Source organism: Protopterus annectens, chromosome 15.part0 (assembly GCF_019279795.1).
Source record: "Protopterus annectens isolate FY-2018-M chromosome 15.part0, PAN1.0, whole genome shotgun sequence".
Taxonomy (NCBI): domain Eukaryota; kingdom Metazoa; phylum Chordata; order Ceratodontiformes; family Protopteridae; genus Protopterus; species Protopterus annectens.
Genome location: NC_056749.1, coordinates 732,264,794 through 732,284,796, shown reverse-complemented (window position 1 = coordinate 732,284,796; position 20,003 = coordinate 732,264,794). Strand labels below are relative to the sequence as shown.

The following is a 20,003-nucleotide window of genomic DNA, read 5'->3' as shown; positions in this document are numbered from 1 at the left end:
TGGTGATTATTCTTTGTACCAACTTGTCTTGGGTGATGTTGAGCCAAGCTTCTGGATACAAAGATAAGTGACCCTCAACTGGCTCCAGAGAAGCGCAGCCGGGCCCCACATCAGGAGCGCTGATAGGGATGGCCACAAAAAGAATCTCGGCCACCTTGGTTTTGCGGACCCCCCCCCCCCCTGCCTCTAGGGCGACGTCTACCATTAGCTACTCCTCCCCTGCCTCTGAAGGAGGAATCACCCTGTGCGTCCAGGAAAAGTCTCTGGGATTTCTTGAACCACATTTTCCCGCCTCTCTGACTCTTGGGGTATGGTCTAGAAGGGACGGTAAAACATACTCCCACGGCAGAGAGAGTTTTCCCTTCCTGTTCGCACCTGGTGAGTGTATCTTTTACCTTAGGTCAAAACAAAGAGGAACCGTCGAAGGTGGTGTCGGTATAAGTAGATTTGAAGGGCTCCGCAAAATTACATAAGCGCATCCAGGAGTGTCTCCTAAGGGAAGCCCCTGAACCCGCTGCCCTACTCGCTCCATCTGCTGCATAGGAAATCAACCTCATGGAGGAGTAAAGAGGAACCGTCGAAGGTGGTGTCGGTATAAGTAGATTTGAAGGGCTCCGCAAATTTACATAAGCGCATCCAGGAGTGTCTCCTAAGGGAAGCCCCTGAACCCACTGCCCTACTCGCTCCATCTGCTGCATAGGAAATCAGCCTCATGGAGGAGTTAACAATGGAGTTTAAGGTGGACAACTGAGCAGTAACTTTCTCAGGAACTCCTTCAGTTGATATACCTTGGAGAATATCTCCTAGCTCCTTTAGGAGATCTCTTTGAAGCCTAGTAAAATGTGCGAGGTAATTCAGCGATCTGAGAGAGAAAGCCGCTGAAGAGAAGATACGCTTCCCGTATCTATCCATCATTTGAGACTCCTTGTTCGGTGGATGAACAGATGTAGAAGTCTCCGCTAGTTCCTTCTTTGTGACTGCCGCCACCGCCACCACCATGGCAGCTACAGGCACACCTTTGGTCAAGAACTCTCTTTGGGGGCTGAGAGAAATTTGTTGCGTCTTCTGGGGACTGGTTCCATGGCATCAGGAGTTTCCCACACCTTCGACTAACTAGGTCCAGGAGCTCATCAAAAGGTGGAGACACCCAAGAGGCTGAAGATTGAGACCCAAAAGCCTTCAGGCGCACTGACTCATCAGAAAGGTGGGCCAGCCACCTCTCTGTTTCAGGATCTCTAAAATATCGACAAAGGAGATATCAGAGGATGACCTAGGGGACCCTTCTGACTCTTTGAGGTCAGTGTCCAAGGTGATGTGACTCATCTGGGGAGTCTACATGCTTCCTCTGGCATGTCCTCTTCCAAGGGGGCTCCTCAGAAGGGTACTCTGGAGAGGTCTCGGAAGACTGGGGGCCACCCAATGGGGGCTCCCGAGGCTGTGGGTCTCTGCTGCCAAGAGAGAGAGAGATGGTGCTGAGACAGAGGTCGGTGCTTGAGGGGAAAGAGTATCGGTACCCTTGTGCGGAGCTGATGACCAAGACAGCACACTCATCATCTCAAATGCAGATCTCTCTGGCTCTGAGGACAGCCCTGGTTCTGAGGAAATGGAGGTAGCCCTTGGCTCCAAAGCGATCGGCTCCGAGATGGATGCAGGGTCCAAGCTCAACCTAGCCAACACACCAAGAGGTAAGCTCAGCATCAAGGAAATTCGGGTCCAAGCATCCGTGTCGGGGCCGTCTGGTGAGCTTCGGCTCCTAGACACCAAGGATGGTGCTGAAGGTGTCGGAGTGCAATTTGGCTCCGAGACAGACATAAGGGGTGCTGGAACCGAGGGTTCCACAACAAGTGGCATCAAAATCTCCGACTCTGAAGGACCAACACAGCTCAGAGGAGGAACAGCAACAGGGAGAATGGTATTAGATGGCTCCGGAACCGACTGGGTCGGAGCCAGCAACAATTTTGGTAAAGCAGACGACTTCAAAAGTCTAAGCACTACTCTCTCTCTACATCAAGTGTGTCCAACCCGCGGCCCGCGGGCCGCATGCGGCCCTCAGAGCTCTTCCGTGCGGCCCGTGACCCTAGTTCAGTCCAAAAACAAAAATACAACATTTTTTCCGTTTTTTTTTTTCGCGCCATTTTTTTTTCATGACCGCAACCTTTAACCTCACATTGTCGGTGTGCGCATGTGCCAAGAGCACCCTTGCCGTTTATTTTTTTTTTCATGCCGAAATAGGACTTTTGTGTTCGCGCCGAAGAGCTGAAGTGGAAGGATTCGTTGTTTGCACCGAAGACCTGAAGAAGAGGGATTAGCCATTGTATTTAAAACAAACAGCAACTCCTAACTGTATTGACAGGTAAGTATGAAATGCTGCTATTTATTTTAATTATATGGTTTGCTAGGATTGTACACCAGGCTATGATTTTTGAGGGTAGAGAATTAGGGCAACCTTTACAGAACAACCCAAACCACTCATGGATAATGGCTTGCTAAATTTGTGACTCTGACGTGAGGGTGTGTTTCTTCACTGTGCAAGTACGCTGATCTTGAATATCGTCTCAGTAAATGTGCTAAGGTGCTGAAGTTTGTAGTATTACCAGAATGCTAGAAGAAGACCAGTTGTACAAAGGTGTGCACATATCAAGAGTCTGAAGGTTTGCTGTGGCACTGTATTTGTTTTCTGATAACTTTGCCTCCAGGTTTTCAAGAGCTGCCCTATCCAGTTATCCTTTTAGCTTGATACAGATTGCTTGTATATCTGATAAATGTTTGGTTAGCTTGGCTGTGTAGTGCAGAGGTGACATGTTTTGATAAGTATAAGCTGAACAGGCTGAGTGAAGTGAGATGTTTTGCACTGCTGACTGTTCAGGTGCTCACCCAAATACAAACTTGACCACTCATGCAAAGAAGTATATCCTGCTAAAATTAACACAGCTGTCATTTCCAAGACTAGGTTAAAAATATATATATATGGCAGGGACCTGCTTGAACTATAACCTGTCTTCAGCCCATCATCTCAGCTTTATTGTGACACCTTTAAAATTGCTGCTTTGCAGTAATTTGTCGTACTTTCTCTGTTTTCTCCTATCAGGCTTTCTTTTTCATTTGCTGTTCTGCCAGTGACAGTGTTTTTTTCCTCAGTGCAACATAATTTTTGTCCAGATTGTAGCTTCAGTGTCTTCAGGAAAAACAGATCACTGGCTGTGCACTTCAACAGTGCTCAGTTTTCAGTGAGCTGCTGGAAGATGCTTCTCTGTTTAAGTATTTATTTTAAAAAGTGAACTACTTAAAATGTTTGTTTGCAGTAAGATTTTAATCTGATTCCCACTTCTTTACTGCTTTTAACTGCTGTGTACTTGAATGGAGTAATATAACAACTGTGCAGATTTTCTTTTCTCCTTCTACATATGGCATATATTAGAGACCTACAGAAACAATTTTGCTTCAAAGGGAAGTGCTATAGTTGCCATACATCTCCTCAGTACTTCTTTATCATTTGTTGTTTTCACTAACTAGTTTGTCAGCATTTTTAGTGTAACCTAGAACTGTATACTTAAAAAAAAAAAAAAAAAAAAAAAAAGGTGTTCTGTGTAGTGTGACTGAGGACTTTGCTTCACCTTTCTGTTTAATGTTAAGTACTGGTCTCTTGACTGATGGTAATGTCTTCTGTTTGTGAAGAAACTGCTGGGAGAGTTGAGGCCATAGATAAGACCTTTCATACTATAAAGGTGTTTAATATATTTTGACTTTGTTCTCTTTCTACTAGTACACTGCTCATTGTGACGGCTTTGGTTATACTCGAGCAGTTCATTGAAAGCAGGTATTGAAACTAAAGGAACTGATAAGAGGATAGACATGTATGGGAAATGTGTTTCCATTTTGGGTTTCACCTTGTTATATGATGTTGCTTTATGAATTAGTACTACTATTCATATGATCATCGCTGATTTTGTTTGGGAGAAGTGGTTTTGTAAACTAGGTGTCACGCTAGTGGCAGAAGCAAGCTCCAATAGTTTCCTATGATTGTTGAAGTGGAAAGTCCACCTACTTTGGCTAGCCAGTTCTCTGTAACATCATTTGCATAGAAAAGAGCCAAATGAGCTTCCTAATACTAACAGAAGTGTTTGTCCTATCTGCAAATGATTTTTTATAGACTGAAGCTTCGATTTTTTTTGTGCTCAGTCCATATACTTAACATATGTCTTGAAGATGTTACATTAATGTTTATATATGATTTGAAGGAGGAAGTGTTTACACTACAGAGAGAAATGAAAAAATAACCAAGTGGTAGAACTGTGAAAAGTGAAATGGCCATCACTAAGGACCTCAGATGGTTGGATGTGATCAGCATGTTGCTGTGTGCACTTTAATATTTTTAGGAATGTGGTATTTTTTGGTAGGCTGCGGTGGTGCAGCGGTTAGTGTTGTCACCTCACAGCAAGAGGTTCTCCCATTTGATTCTCGGCTGGAGTGCCTTCTGTGTGGAGTCTGCATGTCCTCCCTGCGGTCGAGTGATGTTTAAAGACTTGCAGGTAGGTGCGTGCGTGAATGGGTGTGCCTTCTTTGAAGGTTGGGTGTCGTGCTGGCAACTCGGCACTGTAAAAATCTACTGCCAATCATTAGCGGACCGGAGTTCCGCTGTGGCGACCCCTAACCAGGAACAGCCGAAAGACATTGCTTTGTACACCAGGCTATGTATTTAGAGAGGCATAATACATATGCAGTGAAATGTACGGTATAAGCCATAAGAAGTATGCAATCAGAAGCATACTTTGTTAGAAAGCTTATTACACCTTGGGGAGGAATCTTTTGCAGTCAGTGGAATATATAGAAATGCAGAGTGGTACGAATGCAGGAGAAAGATAACTGAAATTAATGAGGGTAATTTGAAGTCAGGCTTTGCTGTTACTAGGGTGGACTTCTTTTTTGATTAGCCTGTATACCTGGCATATGGGCCAATCAAAAAATCGCTAAACACAGTGCTTCTTGTGTTCTGCCTTAAACAGAAGTAGCTCCGTGTTTAGCGCTTTTTGATTGGCTTGTATGCCGGTATATGGGCCAATCAAAAAACAGTAAATATTAATACACTAAATACGGAGCTACTTCTGTTGAATGCGGAACTGTAATGCTTCTGCATTAAAAACCTTTTTTTTTTTTTTTTTGCTCTTCAGTTTACGTAAAAGACTTTTTTTTTTGGGTCCTCACTTGCCGTCTACAATGATATATTTTACATGCGGCCCCCAGACCATTTCTGTTGACTCAATGCGGCCCTTGCAACTGAAAAGGTTGGACACCCCTGCTCTACATCCTCTTCCGAAAGGCTCTTGGAGGATCTGGATGACAGGGTAAACGACCTAGATCTCTGTAATATGGGAGATCGTAAAGTTGGGGAGACCGGCAAAAGCTCTCTAGACCGGCTCTGATGCAATTTTTCAGTGGTCAGCTCCAAAAGACTTGGGGCTGACACTGCAGTGTCAACATCGATAACCTCAAATGGCTCTGAGGACAGTAGACCCGAAGAGGTATAAGGCTTATCCAATTTTAATACTTTCCGAGGAGGTCCAGACAAAATAATCGGTGCAGGCGAATGTCTCTCTGCCGACTTGACCTTCTCTTTCTTTGAAGAGGGAGACTTGGAAGATGTTAAGGAGCTGGAGGATGATGAGGAGCTGGCTAAATCCTCCTCGAAAGAAGGCTTAAGGAGACCTTTCAGTATTAATTTGTTCTTCCTTTCTTGGAGAACTCTGGAGCTGAATGAGTGACAGAAAGAACAAGTTTCCTGTAGATAAATGGCTCCGAGGCAGTAAATGCAGTTACTCTGGCCGTCAGTGACTGACATTTTTTGGGAGCACTTAAAGCACTTTTTAAAACCCAAAGCTTTATGACCTTTGGACTCCTTAGCCATGCTTAGTACAAACAGAACTCTATAAGACAGAAGAGAGGACAAGGTCCTCTAACTTAAATGGCCTCGCCCTGTAAGAAAACTACACACAAAAAAACAACCTAGGACTAGGTCCTCTAACTTAAACGGGCCTAGCCCCACTAAGATAAACTCACACACAGAAGAGCAAAAAACAGAGGACTAGGTCCTCTAACTTAAACAGGCCTAGCACTGTAGAGGAAACAACGCCAGAAAGTTTAATACAGGACTACGTCCTCTACCTTAAAAGGACCTAGCTGCCAGGAAACAGGAAAGAAGCTAAGTCAAAAAAAGTACCACAAAATGTAAAATTTAAACAACAGGCTAAAAACTAGCCAATAATAGTAAACGACACTGCAAACAAAATACTATTCTACTGAAATACTAAAAAACAAGGTCCTAACACAAATGCAGACCTACGCTAATAGGAAACTATCACTAGAAAACAAGGTCCTAACACAAACGCGGACCAACGCTAGTAGGAAACGATCTCAAAAAACTAGCAAACAGAAGGGATATCACTCGGAGAACAAAAAAAAGGGCCTAGAGACGGCCAACAAGTTCTCAGCAATAACTACAGAAAATTTAGCAAATACACACTACTATTTACTACCTATGATAGCCATTACTAAAACTATGTAAACTAAGCTATATAACAAACTAGGCTATATTACAAGCAGAAATATCAATAAGAACAATAATAGTAATGAAAAATATCCAACTCAGCCACGGCCAAGCAAGAAGCACTTCTGAACTCGTAGACATGGCAAACGAGATCTGCGGATTCTTACTAGTGCACTATGGGATACCTACCTTGCTACGAGCCAACTAAGAGACTTTGAGCTTTGTAATCAGCTCCGAACCCATATGTAAGAATGAAGGCGAGATAGGACTACAGAACATCTACATTTTAAAATGCATATTAAACAAAACCCCTTTACTTCCTAAGTCTTCTCATCTTAAGTAGAGGTTGAAAAGGAACAACATCATTCAAGCCCTTCCCCATATTAGCTCTCAGCTTAATGATCCATTTGGTCTCCATTGTTTCTGTTCTGTTCCTTACATCACCCATTCTCATTCCTGGTACATTTTTAGCAATAATGAGACATTTTAAGTTATGTAAAGGTCCTATCTGAGAAATATGTTTCACTAATGCATTAGTTAATATGTTATAAATATAAATATGCTCTCTTATCCTAAATCTAAACATTTTGTCCGTTTTACCTATGTAAAATGCAGTACATAGCTGACACACAGCCATGTATACTATATGTTCAGAATTATAGTTGCCATTAACCCTGAAAACAAAGTCCTTCCCCAGATCTGGATGTTTAAAACAATCTTCTGAGTTAATATACATACACTGGTTACATTTCCCACATGGGCCAGTGTAGTACCTATCAACCTGTTCTCTCACTTTTATCACACTTTTATTTCAGCTATGTAGTGCATTTTACATAGGTAAAATGGGATTTAGGATAAGAGAGCATATTTACGATATACATAACATATTAACTAATGCAGGAAGTAAAGGGGTTTGATTTTGATATGCATTTTAAAAGGTAGTTTTATGTTTTTTATGTTTTTGCAAGTTTGCTATATGACTTTAAGAAGCTATGTCTGATTAATTATGTTACTTAATTGATCGCATGATAGGATGCAGTATATAAAACAAGGGCATTTTTATGGTTGTAAATGTCTGATGAAGCAGTAGTGATTACTGTGAAAGTGCTTACTATCAAATAACTTGTTGGTTTGTCTGCTATTTGCATTGCCTCACCCATTTTTTGCTACAAGTACATTTTATGGTCATATTGGATGAGGTATTTACCTGGATTTACGGGCTATTTTGTGTTTTTTGATATTTTGATTTTGTTGAGATAATGATCTCTGGAGTTTATTTTTACAGATATTTGTGTTTAGAAAGTACAGTTGTGTACACTTACCATAAATGTAGATGTTCGCGTGTATTTACTGTTACAGTCATCACACTTGGGTTATCCTGCCAGGGGTAGCCCTCAGACGGCCCGAATACCAGAGGCTCAGTATTTCTGCGTTGGTTGCTGTCACTCCAGAACTGACGTCAGGTCGTCAGTGGTATAAAAACAGGCAGCCGACACCATTACAACAGTTTTTCTTACCCCAAATGTCAGGAGTCCCCAAATAGGGAGCTAAGCTATGGTGGAATAACACCACCAGTAGAAAGTAAATACCAATAGCCCTGCAAAGAGTGAGGAAGAGAGAGAGTGAGAGAGCCAAGGGGGATGGAGGGTAGGAAACCAGGACTGCAACAGTGAATACACTCAAATATCTACATTTATGGTAAGTGTACACAACTGTACTATGTTCTTTGTGTTTCACTGTTGCAGTCATCACACTTGGGTAGATTCCCAAAGCCCTAGGATGGGTGGAGGCAGTCATGAAGAGTTGGGGCTGGCTAGTATGCCCTGCAGGACTGCGGCTGCAAAGCCTGCCCCGGATTTGGAAAAGATAGGCAGGTGGTAATGCTTGGTGAAGGTATGAACAGAACTCCATGTTGCAGCTTCCAGGATGACCCTGGTAGGGACCCCTCTGAGAAAGGCTGCAGAGGTTGAAGTTGCCCTAGTGGAATGTGTTCTGACCCCCTGTGGGGGTGGTTTCCCATGGTGTTTGTAACAGAAATGGATACAGTGTGCTATCCGTTTGGAGATTGTTTGTTTTGAAATGGCCTTGCCCTCTGCCCCTGGTGCAAAACTGACAAGCAACTGGTCAGATTTCCTAAAGGGCTTAGTCCCACCAAGGTAGAATCGGAGCTGTCTGTGCACATCCAAAGAGTACAGGATCCTTTCCCCCTTATTTTGAGGTTTAGGGAAAAAGGTGGGCAAATGAATAGATTGGTTGAGAGCCACACTGGGCACCACTTTAGGCAAGAAAGTTGGGTTAGTCCTGAGGGAGACCTTGTCAGCATGAAAAATGATGAAGGGTTCCACAGCCATAAGTGCTTGCAGCTAAGACACTCTTCTAGCTGAAGTGAAGGCCAGAAGCAAGGCTGTTTTCCAAGAGAGGAATTTTAACTCTGCTAAAGCTGCAGGCTCAAAGGAGGGGGGGGGGGTAGCATGAGCTTTTCCAACACAAGATTAAGGTCTCAAGCAGGGGTAGGGGCTCTTCTTGGAGGCCTTAAGTTGTTAGCCACTCTCAGGAAAGTACAGTTGTGTACACTTACCAAAAATGTAGATGTTCGAGTCTATTCACTGCTGCAGTCATTACATTTGGGTAATCTGCTGGCAGGTTGCTCTCAGTTGGCCTGATTAACAAAGTCTAGGGTCCTGCATCTGTAGCTGTCCCTTCTTCCATGACGTCAGGTCGTCAGGGGTATAAAACATGCAGCAGACACCATTACATCAGTTTTCCTTGCCTCAGATGTCAGGTGCCCTCCAAATGGTGAGCAAAATATATAAGTAATTAAAAACACAAAAATACACCTCCAAACAAAAGCAAATACACCAAAAAGGCTTTCAAGCATAGTAAAAGAAAGTAGAGGCATAGTAAGAGAAAAAACAGGGGGCTGGAGGGAGGGTAACCAGGATTGCAACAGTGAATACACTCGAGCATCTACATTTATGGTAAGTGCACACAACTGTACTATGTTCTTCGTGTTTCACTGTTGCAGTCATTACATTTGGGTAGATTCCCAAAGCTATGGTTGGAAGGATGGATTTATACAGAATTAGGACCAGCTATAAGGCCCTGCAAAACAGCAATGGCAAAGCCAGCTCTGGATTTAGAGAAAATTTGTTAAGTGATAATGCTGGGTGAAAGTATGAACTGAACTCTAGGTAGCAGCTTCTAGAATATCCCTGGTAGGAACACCTCTGAGAAAGGCTGTAGAAGTAGATGCAGCCCTGGTGGAAGGAGATCTGATCACCTGGGGGATAGGTTTTCCATGGTGCTTACAACAGAAATGAATAAAATGGCTTATCCATTTAGAAATAATTTGCTTTGAAATAGCCTTCCCCTCTGCCCCTGCAGCAAATGCCACCAGCAGTTGTTCAGATTTTCTTTAAGATTTAGTCCTGTCCAAGTAGAATCTAAGTTGTCTGTGTACATCCAATGAATGCAGAATCTGCTCCCCCTTGTTCTGTGGATTGGGAAAGAAAGTTGGCAAATGAATGGACTGATTTAGAGCTACATTGGATACCACTTTGGGCATGAAGGATGGATTGGTCCTGAGTGACACCCTGTCCGCATGAAAGATGATGAAAGGCTCCACTGCCATAAGGGCCTGTAATTCAGATATCCTTCTAGCTGAAGTGATTGCTAAAAGGAAGGCTGTTTTCCAAGAAAGAAATTTTAAGTCTGCAGTAGCAGCTGACTCGAAAGGAGGTAGAGTGAGTTTCTCCAATACAAAGTAAAGGTCCCAGGCAGGGGTTGGAGCTCTCCTGGGAGGTCTCAAGTTTTTGGGCACTCTGAGATACTGCTTTAGCAGAGGATGAGAGAAGGGGGGGGGGTTCTGTGTTGTAATGAGCTGAAATGGCTGAGTCATGGATTTTTATTGAAGAAAAAGGCCCGTGTGAAGCATCTATGTTAACAGGCCCTTGTGAAGCATCTCAGTTAAGTATTGCAAAATCTGAGGTAAACTGGGCGCTGCTGTGCTCATCCCTTGAGACTGATTCAAGGAATAGAATCTTTTCCATTTGTCAGCATAAGATTTTCTAGTATTAGGTCTTCTCGCCTCCAAAATGACATCCATCACATGTTTGCTGAGGGATGCTAAGGGGGAATTTAAATGATTAGCCAAGCTGCGAGATTCAATGTTTGGAGCTGAGGGTGCAGAATTTGGTTCTCCTGCTGAGAAGTAAGGAAGGTGTCTGAGGCAGGTGCCATGTAGAAATTTGTGACACACTGCACAGGAGTGGGAACCAGTGTTGACGAGGCCAGTCTGGAGCAATCAAAATCATTTTTGGTTTGTCCTGTTTGACTTTTAGTAGAACTTTGGAGAGCAGAGGCAGAGGGGGAAAGGCATAGACTAATAGGTTTTTCCAGCTGAAGGACGAGCATCCACTTTCCAGGCTTTTTTTGTGAAGAGTTCCTGTACAACACTTCTCCAACTGGTAGTTCTGGGGTGAGGCAAAAAGATCTAAGTCTGGGCTCCCCCATTTGCATGAAAACATGTTGAAAAACCGTGGTTCCAGTTTCCATTCGTGTGGGTCCATGAGATTTCTACTTAGTTAGTCTGCCAGAATATTCAGCTTTCCTGGCAGGAATTGAGCTTGTAGTTGTACTTGGCAGCTCAAGGCCGTGTTCCACAGTGCCATGGCTAGTCTGCAGAGGGGGTAGGAATGTGCACCCCCCTGCTTGTTTATGTATCACATAACCGTGGTGTTGTCTTTACCATTAGTTGTCCTGGATGAAGGTAGTCCTTGAAGGCTGTCAGTGCATTCTGTACAGCTAGCATTTCTTTTTGATTGATATGAAGGTGCATTTGATTTGGGCTCCATTTGCCCTGAATGCACTTCCCTGCCAGATGGGCCCCACATGCATAGTCTGATGCATCTGTAGTTAGGGGTTGGGCGGCAGGGGGTGGTGTGAATGGCAGTCCCTTGTTTTGGTGGCAGGTCTCTGCCCACCATAGGAACTCTAGGCACAGGCAAGGTATGATAAGAGTCATTGTTTCCAAGCTGTGACAATGTTGACTTCATAAACTTTTTAAGTACCACTGAAGTTTCCTCATATGCAGTCTTGCATATGGAATTAGAAGAATGCAGGAGGCCATGAACCCCAAGGCTTGCAGTATTTGTCTTGCAGAGAGCAGGGTTACTCTGGCCACCTGTTTGAAGTAAGTCACCAAATTAATTTGCTTTTCTGGCGTAAGGAAAGCCATCTGGGCGGTTGTATTCAAGCTTGCTCCCAGGAATGTAATTTTTTGAGAGGGTACCAGTTTGTGATTTCTTTTCGTTTATGGTGTACCCTAGACAAGTTAGAACCCTTTTTACAAATGCAAGATGTTTTAGAAGAATGGCCTGGTTTTCTGTCTGAATTAGACAATCATCCAGGTATGGATATATTTGAATATTTCTTTGCCTGCAAAATGCAATTACTGGAGCCAGGCACTTTGAGAATACCCTGGGCGCAGTAGACAAGCCAAAGGGCAGTGCAGAGAACTGATAATGCAAGTAGCCGGCTTTGAAGCGTAGGCATCTTCTGCAAGATTCTCTGATTGGGATATGCAGGTAAGCTTCTTTTAAATCTAGAGTTGCCAACTAGGCATCCTTGCCTAGCATAGGAAGTAACTGGTGAAAAGTCAGCATCTTGAATTTTGGAATGTCCAGAAAGGTGTTTAGAGTAGACAGGTCCAGAATTGGACGCCATGATTTTGTCTTTTCTGGGTACTAGGAAAAGTCTAAATAGAAACCTTGTCCCCTTTCCTCTTCTGGTACCGGTTGAATAGCCTCCATGTTTAAGAGGGAAAGTACTTGTTTCTGAGCCTCTGCCCACTGATTTGGGGGCAGATCTGGCCACCCGTTTGGAGTTGGCAACGTGTGGAAATGAAATCTGTATCCCTGGGACACTATATTTAAAACCCATTTGTCCTGGGTTATAAGTTGCCAGTTTTTTGCATGAAGAGCCAGTTTTCCACCCAAAGGGGCGGCTAAGAGGTAAGTGCTTGGTAATTTTAAAGGAAAGTCATTGTGACTGTTTACCATCAGGTTATTTCCAGATTTGGAAGTGGAAGCACCCTATTGCTTAATTCTGAAAGTGATATAACACAAAAACTTGGTAGAGAAAACCACTTTATAAAGCAAAGCTTTGCTTTATAAAGTGGTTTTCTCTACCAAGTTTTTGTGTTAATTCTGAAAGTCCCTTGGGACTGCAACCTGTTGCTTTTGGAATGTCTGGGTTTGGTTTGAGTGGCTCTGGAAGGAGTGGGAAAGGGCCAGTTCTTAGAGGACCAGTGCCTACTAAATTTTGGAGGTTGTACTTGTAAGAAATCTTTCACAGTTTGCATAGATTTAGCTTTATCTTCCATCTTTTTTAGAACTTCTTTAGCCTTATTGCAAAACAGACGGTCCTACTGCAAAGGAGCATCCAACAGTTTTGCTTTAACATGATCAGGCAGAGATTGCTCCTTAAGCCAAGCATGCCTTCTAAGCACAGATCCAGTAACATCAGCCCTGCAAGAGGCCTCCAAAGAATCAAAACCACATTGCAAAGTATGTTTTCCAACTTGTTCAGCTGAATGCAATAAATCCTGTAAATCCTTATTTTCCACAAAGTCAGAAATCAACATAATTTTCTGTTTAAGCAGTCCCATGATATGCTGTTGATATTTTAGCATATTAAATTGACAGTTTAAAGCCCTGATTGCCAAGGTTGCAGAAGTATAAACCTTTTTACCCCATATATCCAGCCTTAATGCCCTTGGGCCCCTGAGAAATGGTTTCAGGGTCCACAACAGGATTTTTGAAAAGGAATTTGAGGGACTCAGGAACCCTGTAGTATCTGTCTGATTTACTAGGGGCTGGAGGAAGGGAATCAGGGGCATACTGGATTCCGAAAACACATCATCAACAATGTATAGTACAGGAGGTATAGCCAAAGGCCTATGCTGTGGAAGAAGAAGAAAATCCTTAAGCCTCTTTTTGGATTCAGAAAAATCCTGACTTTCCCAGTGGAAATGCTCCCTTAAGGTATGTAAAGTTTCCCCAAAAGAAAAAATCCTCAGGGGGAGAAGCAGAGGGAATGGAATCCTCTGCATCAGAGTCCTCATAAGTAGGTATGGACAAATCCAGGTCATTAGAAGAGTCAGAAGAAACAGAGTCCTGTTCAGAAGAGTCATAGTCAAGTTCAGCCCTAGGCCTCTTAGAGGGGGGGGGGGTTTGACTACCCCTGATTAGAGTAATTAAATCTCCAGCCATTTTGATCATTTGTTTTTTAGGCATAGGGGCCTGAACATGTGGCCTGGGCATCGGTTTTTCAGACATAGAGCGAGATTTATGCCTTAGTATTGAAGGCGGAGTTGGTTTAATATGCAAGTCTGTAGGCCTGAATGCACCCTCAGAAGCCGGTGCCTGCACAGTGGCTCTGGACCCATCCAAGGTAGATATATCTGCAGGTTCCATAGGTGAAGTATCTTGTGGCATACTGGACTCCGAATGGGTCTCAGCAGAGGTCTGCGAATCAGAAGTAGAAGGTATCAGGGGCTGCGAAAGCACCTCACTGAGTACCGGCGAACTGGCAACTGGCTTAGGAGAAGCGTCGTTGGCAGTTTTGGACCTCAACGGCCTGTCCCTGTCTTTTTCTTTGCATTTTTTCAGTATTCCGGTAGTTGAATGGCTAACCAACATCATTTCTGGATAATTAAACCGAGAACCAAAATATTTAGAAGCAAAAATGTACTGACGACAGATAGTGCGCTGATTAAATAAAGCACAAAACCGACAGCAAGGTACGTTGTGGTCAGGGCCTAGGCAAGGAATACAGTAAAAATGAAAATCCTTATGAGGTATTTGCTTCCCACAAGTAATACAATTATTAACTTTTACTGACATCGGTAAGGAGCAAGAAAAAGTTTCCCCAACGGGGTACTTAGCTTTTAGTTGAAGACTTCGGTTCTGAAACTCGAAAACGAAAATTTCAGGAGTCGGCCGACCGGCACTTGCGAAATGCTTCTGCTACGGGCACCACGCGGCAAGAAAGACTGATGTAATGGCATCAGCTGCATGTTTTATACCCCTGACGGCATGGAAGAAGGGACAGCAACCGACGCAAGAACCAAGACTTTGTTAATCAGGCCGACTGAGGGCAACCTGCCAACAGATTACCCAAATATAATGACTGCAACAGTGAAACACGAAGAACATCTGCTTGATGAGGGGGTGTGAGAAGAGAGGTGGCTCAGTGCTGTAATGTGCAGAGATGGCAGAGGCATGGATTTTAAATGGAAAAGAATGATAGGCCCCTGTGGAGTAGGTCTGCTAGGTAATCCAGGATGAGAGGTAAGGAGGGCTGTGCTGGGTCAGCTCCTTTGGTCTGGATCCAGGCACAATACCTTTTCCACTTGTCAGCATAGGATTTTCTAGTACTGGGTCATCTGGCTTCACGTATAACATCCAGGACCTGCTTGTTTAGGCTGGCCACTGGAGGAGAAGTCAAGGAGTAAGCCAGGTTGCCAGGTTCAGGGTCTGCAGTTGTGGATGCAAGAACTCTCCCTCTTGCTGAATCAGAAGAGTTGGAATCTGAGGGAGGTGCCAAGGAGGCAACAGTGACAGACTGCGCAGTATTGGGTACCAGTGCTGGCATGGCCAGTCTGGGGCAATCAGGATTTTCCTTGGTCTTTCATCTCTTATTTTGAGTAATACTCTTGTAAGAGGAGGTAGAGGGGGAAATGCATAGATTGAGAGGTTTGCCCACTGGAAGGATAGGGCATCCACTTTCCAGGCCTTGCTGTGAGGTTCCCTGGTGCAGAATTTGCTGAGCTGGTGGTTGTAGGAGGAGGCAAATAGGTTCCCCTTTGAGGTACCCCATTTCTGGGTCACAAGGCTGAAGGTGTTGTGGTTTAATTGCCACACGTGTGGGTCTAGGAGATTTCTGCTTAAGTTGTCTGCCAGAGAGTTTTGGTTGCCTGGCAAGAATTGAGCTTGCAGGTGAATATGCATGGTTGAGGCCACGTTCCAAAGGGTCATGGCTAGCCTACAGAGTAGGTAAGAGTGGGTTCCCCCCTGCTTGTTGATGTACCACATCACTGTGGTGTTTGTCTGTTTTGATTAGTAGAGGCCTCGGACAGAGTAGGGGGTCTGAAAGCTGTCAGAGCGTGCTGAACAGCTAGCATTTCTTTTTGGTTGATGTGCAGATGAATTTGATTTGGGCTCTAGTGGCCCAGAATGCTCCTGCCATCCAGATGTGCACACCAGGCATAGTCTGATGCATCTGTGGTTAGGGTCTGGGCGGGGTAGGGTTGTAAAAAGGGAAGTCCCTTGTTGTGGTTGCATGCTGCTGCCCACCAAAGAAAATCTTTCCTTAGACAAGGTATCACAGGTATAATAGTTTCCAGGTCCTGGGAATGCTGACACCAAAGGCTTTTTAAGTACCACTGAAGTTTCCTCATATGCAGTCTTGCATATGGAATTAGAAGAATGCAAGAGGCCATGAACCCTAGAGCTTGCAGGATTTTCCTTGCGGATAACTGGGTTCTGGTGGCCAGTTGAGAGAAGTAGCCTGTCAGATAGGCTTGTTTTTCTGGAGTAAGTAATGCAATCTGGGATGCTGTTGTCCAGGCTTGCTCCCAGGAATACAATTTTTTGACTGGGGACTAGTTTGGTTTTCTTTTCGTTGATAGTGTACCCCTGTGAGGTTAGTAGGTCCTTTACAACTGTCAGGTGATGTAACAGCTCTTCCTGACTGCCTGAATCAGGCAGTCGTCCAAGTAGGTGTAAATCTGAATATTTCTTTGTCTGCAAAAAGCAATGGCTGGAGCCAGGCATTTTGTGAAAACTCTGGGAGCAGTGGATATGCCAAAGGGAAGTGAAGAGAACTGATAATGCATAGATCTTGCCTTGAAAGGTAGATGTTTCCTGCAAGAGTCTCTGATTGGGATATGCAGATAGGCCTCCTTTAGGTCTAGGGTGGCTAACCAGGCATCTTTGGACAGCATAGGGAGAAGCTGCTGTAGGGTTAGCATTTTGAATTTTGGTACCACCAGGAAGGTGTTTAGAATGGATAGATATAAGATTGGGTGCCAGGTGCCCTCTTTTCTGGGTACCAGGAAAAATCTGGAATAGAAACCTTGGCCTATCTGTTCTGCAGGAACACACTGAATTACCCTGATGGAGAGCAGGAATGAACTTGGTTTTCTGCCTCTACCCACTGGTTTGGAAGAAGATCTGGGAACCCTTCTAGGGTTGGCAGGGTGTGGAAATAAAATTTGTACCCCTGGAACACTATGTTGAGGACCCATCGATCGTTTGTGATGGAGGCCCAGTTTTTTGCATGGGAGGCAAGTTTTCCTCCTAGGGGCATGAGCAGATGGGTAGAGGTGAGAGGAGGAGATGAGAAGTCATTGTGAATTATTTCCATAAGGGGGTGGCTTGGCACCCTGAAACTGCTGTCTGGGGGGGGGGGGGTCTGCTTCCCCTAGGTCTAATCTGAAGTGGCCTTGAGGGGGCAGGAAAGGACCAGTGTTTTGAGGGGCAATGCCTACTGAAATTTAGAGGCATACATGCAAAAAGTCTTTAATTGTCTGCATAGACTTAGCTTTTTCTTCCATCTTTTTTAAAACCTCTGCTGCTTTGGAGCCAAACAGATTGCTTTTGTTCAGTGGTGCATCCAATAATTTTGATTTGACATGGTCTGACAAGGTCTGTTCCTTAAGCCAAACACACCTAAGTACAGAACCTGTGACTGCTGCTCTGCAGGATGCTTCTAGGGCGTCAAACCCACATTGCAGGATATGCTTACAGAATGCATAAACTCCGGTAATTCTTTATTTTCTGAACAGTCAAGGAAGGTAGATAATTTTTGTTTAATACGTTCCATAGCATGTTGCTGGTATTTCAGCATGTGGAACTGACAATTTAATGCTCTAATGGCAACAGTTGCAGAGATGTACACTTTTTTACCCCATCTGTCTAAAGCTCAGGAATCCCTGTCTGAATGGGTGGGATTCTTAGCTGTGGTTGCTTTTATTCCTTTAGGTCCTTGGGAGATGACCTTTGGGTCAGCAGTAGGATTCTTGAAAATAAATTTGTGAGAGTCAGGGACTCTGTAATACCTGTCAGGTTTCCTGGGAGCAGGAGGTAAAGTATCAAGAGTTAGACTGGATTCCATAAAAACATCATCTGCAACATCCAGAACAGGAGAAATTGCTAAGGGTCTGTGCTGTGTCAAATCTAAAAATTCCCGGAGTCTCTTTTTGGACTGCGGATAATCCTGGCATTCCCAATGAAAATGCTCTCTCAAGGAATGTAGGGTTTCACCAAAAGAAAATCCTCTGGAGGAGAGGCAGAAGGAATGGATTCCTCTGCATCTGAATCCTCATAAGCAGATAAGGGCATGTCTTCATAATCAGAAACCTCAAGAGTCGTCAGACTCTTGGTAAGGTAAAGCTGCTGGAGACAAGTCTCTTTTCTTTTTATCAGGGGTAGGCTGGCTTCCCCTAACCAGCATGATAAGGTCTTCTGCCATTTTAAGCATCTGAGATTGAGGCAAGGAAGTGGGCTCATGAGTTTGGGTCGTCGGTTTTTTAGGTGTAGTTCGTACTCTGGGCCTTAGAAACTCAGTAGTTTTAGAAGGAACTTAAGAAGTGAAAGAAGTCGGCGGTTTGTGTCGAATATTGGTAGTCGAAGAACTTCCTCGGAAGCCAGTGCCTGCACAGCGGCTCCGGACCCATCCAAGGTAGAGATATCCGCAGGTTCCGTAGTCAAAGAAGAGTCTTGTGGCATCCCGGACTCCCAACGGGTCTCGGCAGCAGCCTGCAAATCCATAGATGCGGGCATCAGGGACTGCAAAAGTGCCTTACTGAGTACCGGCGAACTGGTGACTAGCTTAATGGAAGCGTTGGGGGCAGTTTTGGACCTGTCCTGTCTGTCTCTGTCTTTAAAAAACAAAAATCACACGACCAGTAACCACGTCTCTCCAAGGCAATCAAGACAGCAGATCAAGGAAAAAACTGACTTTAATATCCAACAACACAATAATGACAGGAATTCACAAAAGGAACTGACTTCCCTTTTGTGAATTCCTGTCATTACTGTCTCTGTCTTTATCCTTACGTTTTTTCGGAAGATCGGTAGTCGGATGGCTTACCGAAGTCATATTGGAATATGGAGATCGAGAGCGAAAATATTTAGCTACGCTAAGGTCACGACAACGTATAGTTCTGGCACTGAACAAACCACAAAACCAACAGCGTGGGACGTCATGGTCTGGGCCTAAACAGGTGACGCAGTAAGAATGGAAATCTCGGTGTGGTATTTGCTTTCCACAGGTGAGAGAATTGTTAACTTTTTCTGACATCGGTTACAGCAAGAAGAAAGGATCCCCAATGGGGTACTTAGCTTTAGAAGACTTCAACTTCAATTTCGGAAACGAAAACTCAGGCAGTGGCTGACCAGCGCTCATGCAAACTGCTTCTGCTTCAGGCTCCTCGGCAAGAAAGACTGATGGAATGGCGTCAGCTGCCTGTTTTTATACCACTGATGACCTGACGTCAGTACTGGTGCGACAGCAACCGATGCAGAAATACTAATCCTCTGGTATTCGGGCTGACTGAGGGCTTCCCCGGCAGGATAACCCAAGTGCGATGACTACAAGAGTGAAACATGAAGAACATCAGTTGTTCTACACATTGTTACTAGCACTTAACCATGATTTTACATCAAAATGTAAAAGTAATAATATTTTAGCTGTTTTTCTTGTTTCACACCCTTCTGATACTTGTAAATTCTTACATGTTAAATAAAATTGTTTAAAATAATCCTGTGTTCTTTATTCCGTGGTAGTGTGACCCCAGAATTAACATATACAATTAGCATGAGCCTTGGGGAAGGATCTGCCCCCACTCACATAAATGCAGGTGATTCCCCTGGGCAAAAATAATAGCACTTTCATGCATCTTCTCTGTTTGTAAAACTAGCCACTTTCTGGCCTTCTTAATGTGGGACAGATCTGTTGGTGAGCATGAGTCAGTAACTAATTACATTTTTTTTTGCTCCCCAAGGACATTCCACACTGGGTCTTCCAGCTTTATGTAACTGGCCCATTTGCTCCAGGTGAAAGGGAGCCAAATACTTCTGGAATAGGAAATGGCCCTACAACTCAATTTGTTCCTGCCCAGGACCCCAATTAACTTTCTATATGCTGACATCAGTTGGACAGTAGGGAGTGTGCCAGCTTGATGGTCTTGGTAGTGGTATTGGTGGGGGGGACTACCATATCTCCCCTTGATGTCTTATCCAAGCCTATAACTGTTACCTCCTATACAAAAACAGGTCTCCACCTGTTAGTTTCTCCTCACCCACTTACTGTGAATTCACTACGGTAGTATGAGCTTGGCTAGCTTGTAGCTCCACTGGGTGAACACCTATGGCTCCCACTAGGTGTTACTGTGTGT

General features: G+C 44.0%; 1 protein-coding gene across 2 annotated transcripts in view; it reads right to left on the bottom strand.

Annotated features, from left to right (window-relative positions):
• The window catches only part of FMR1 (FMRP translational regulator 1), a 2,052,104-nt gene that overhangs the window by 818,494 nt on the left and 1,213,607 nt on the right, over positions 1 to 20,003 (bottom strand). The gene's annotated exons all lie outside the window — the stretch shown is intronic.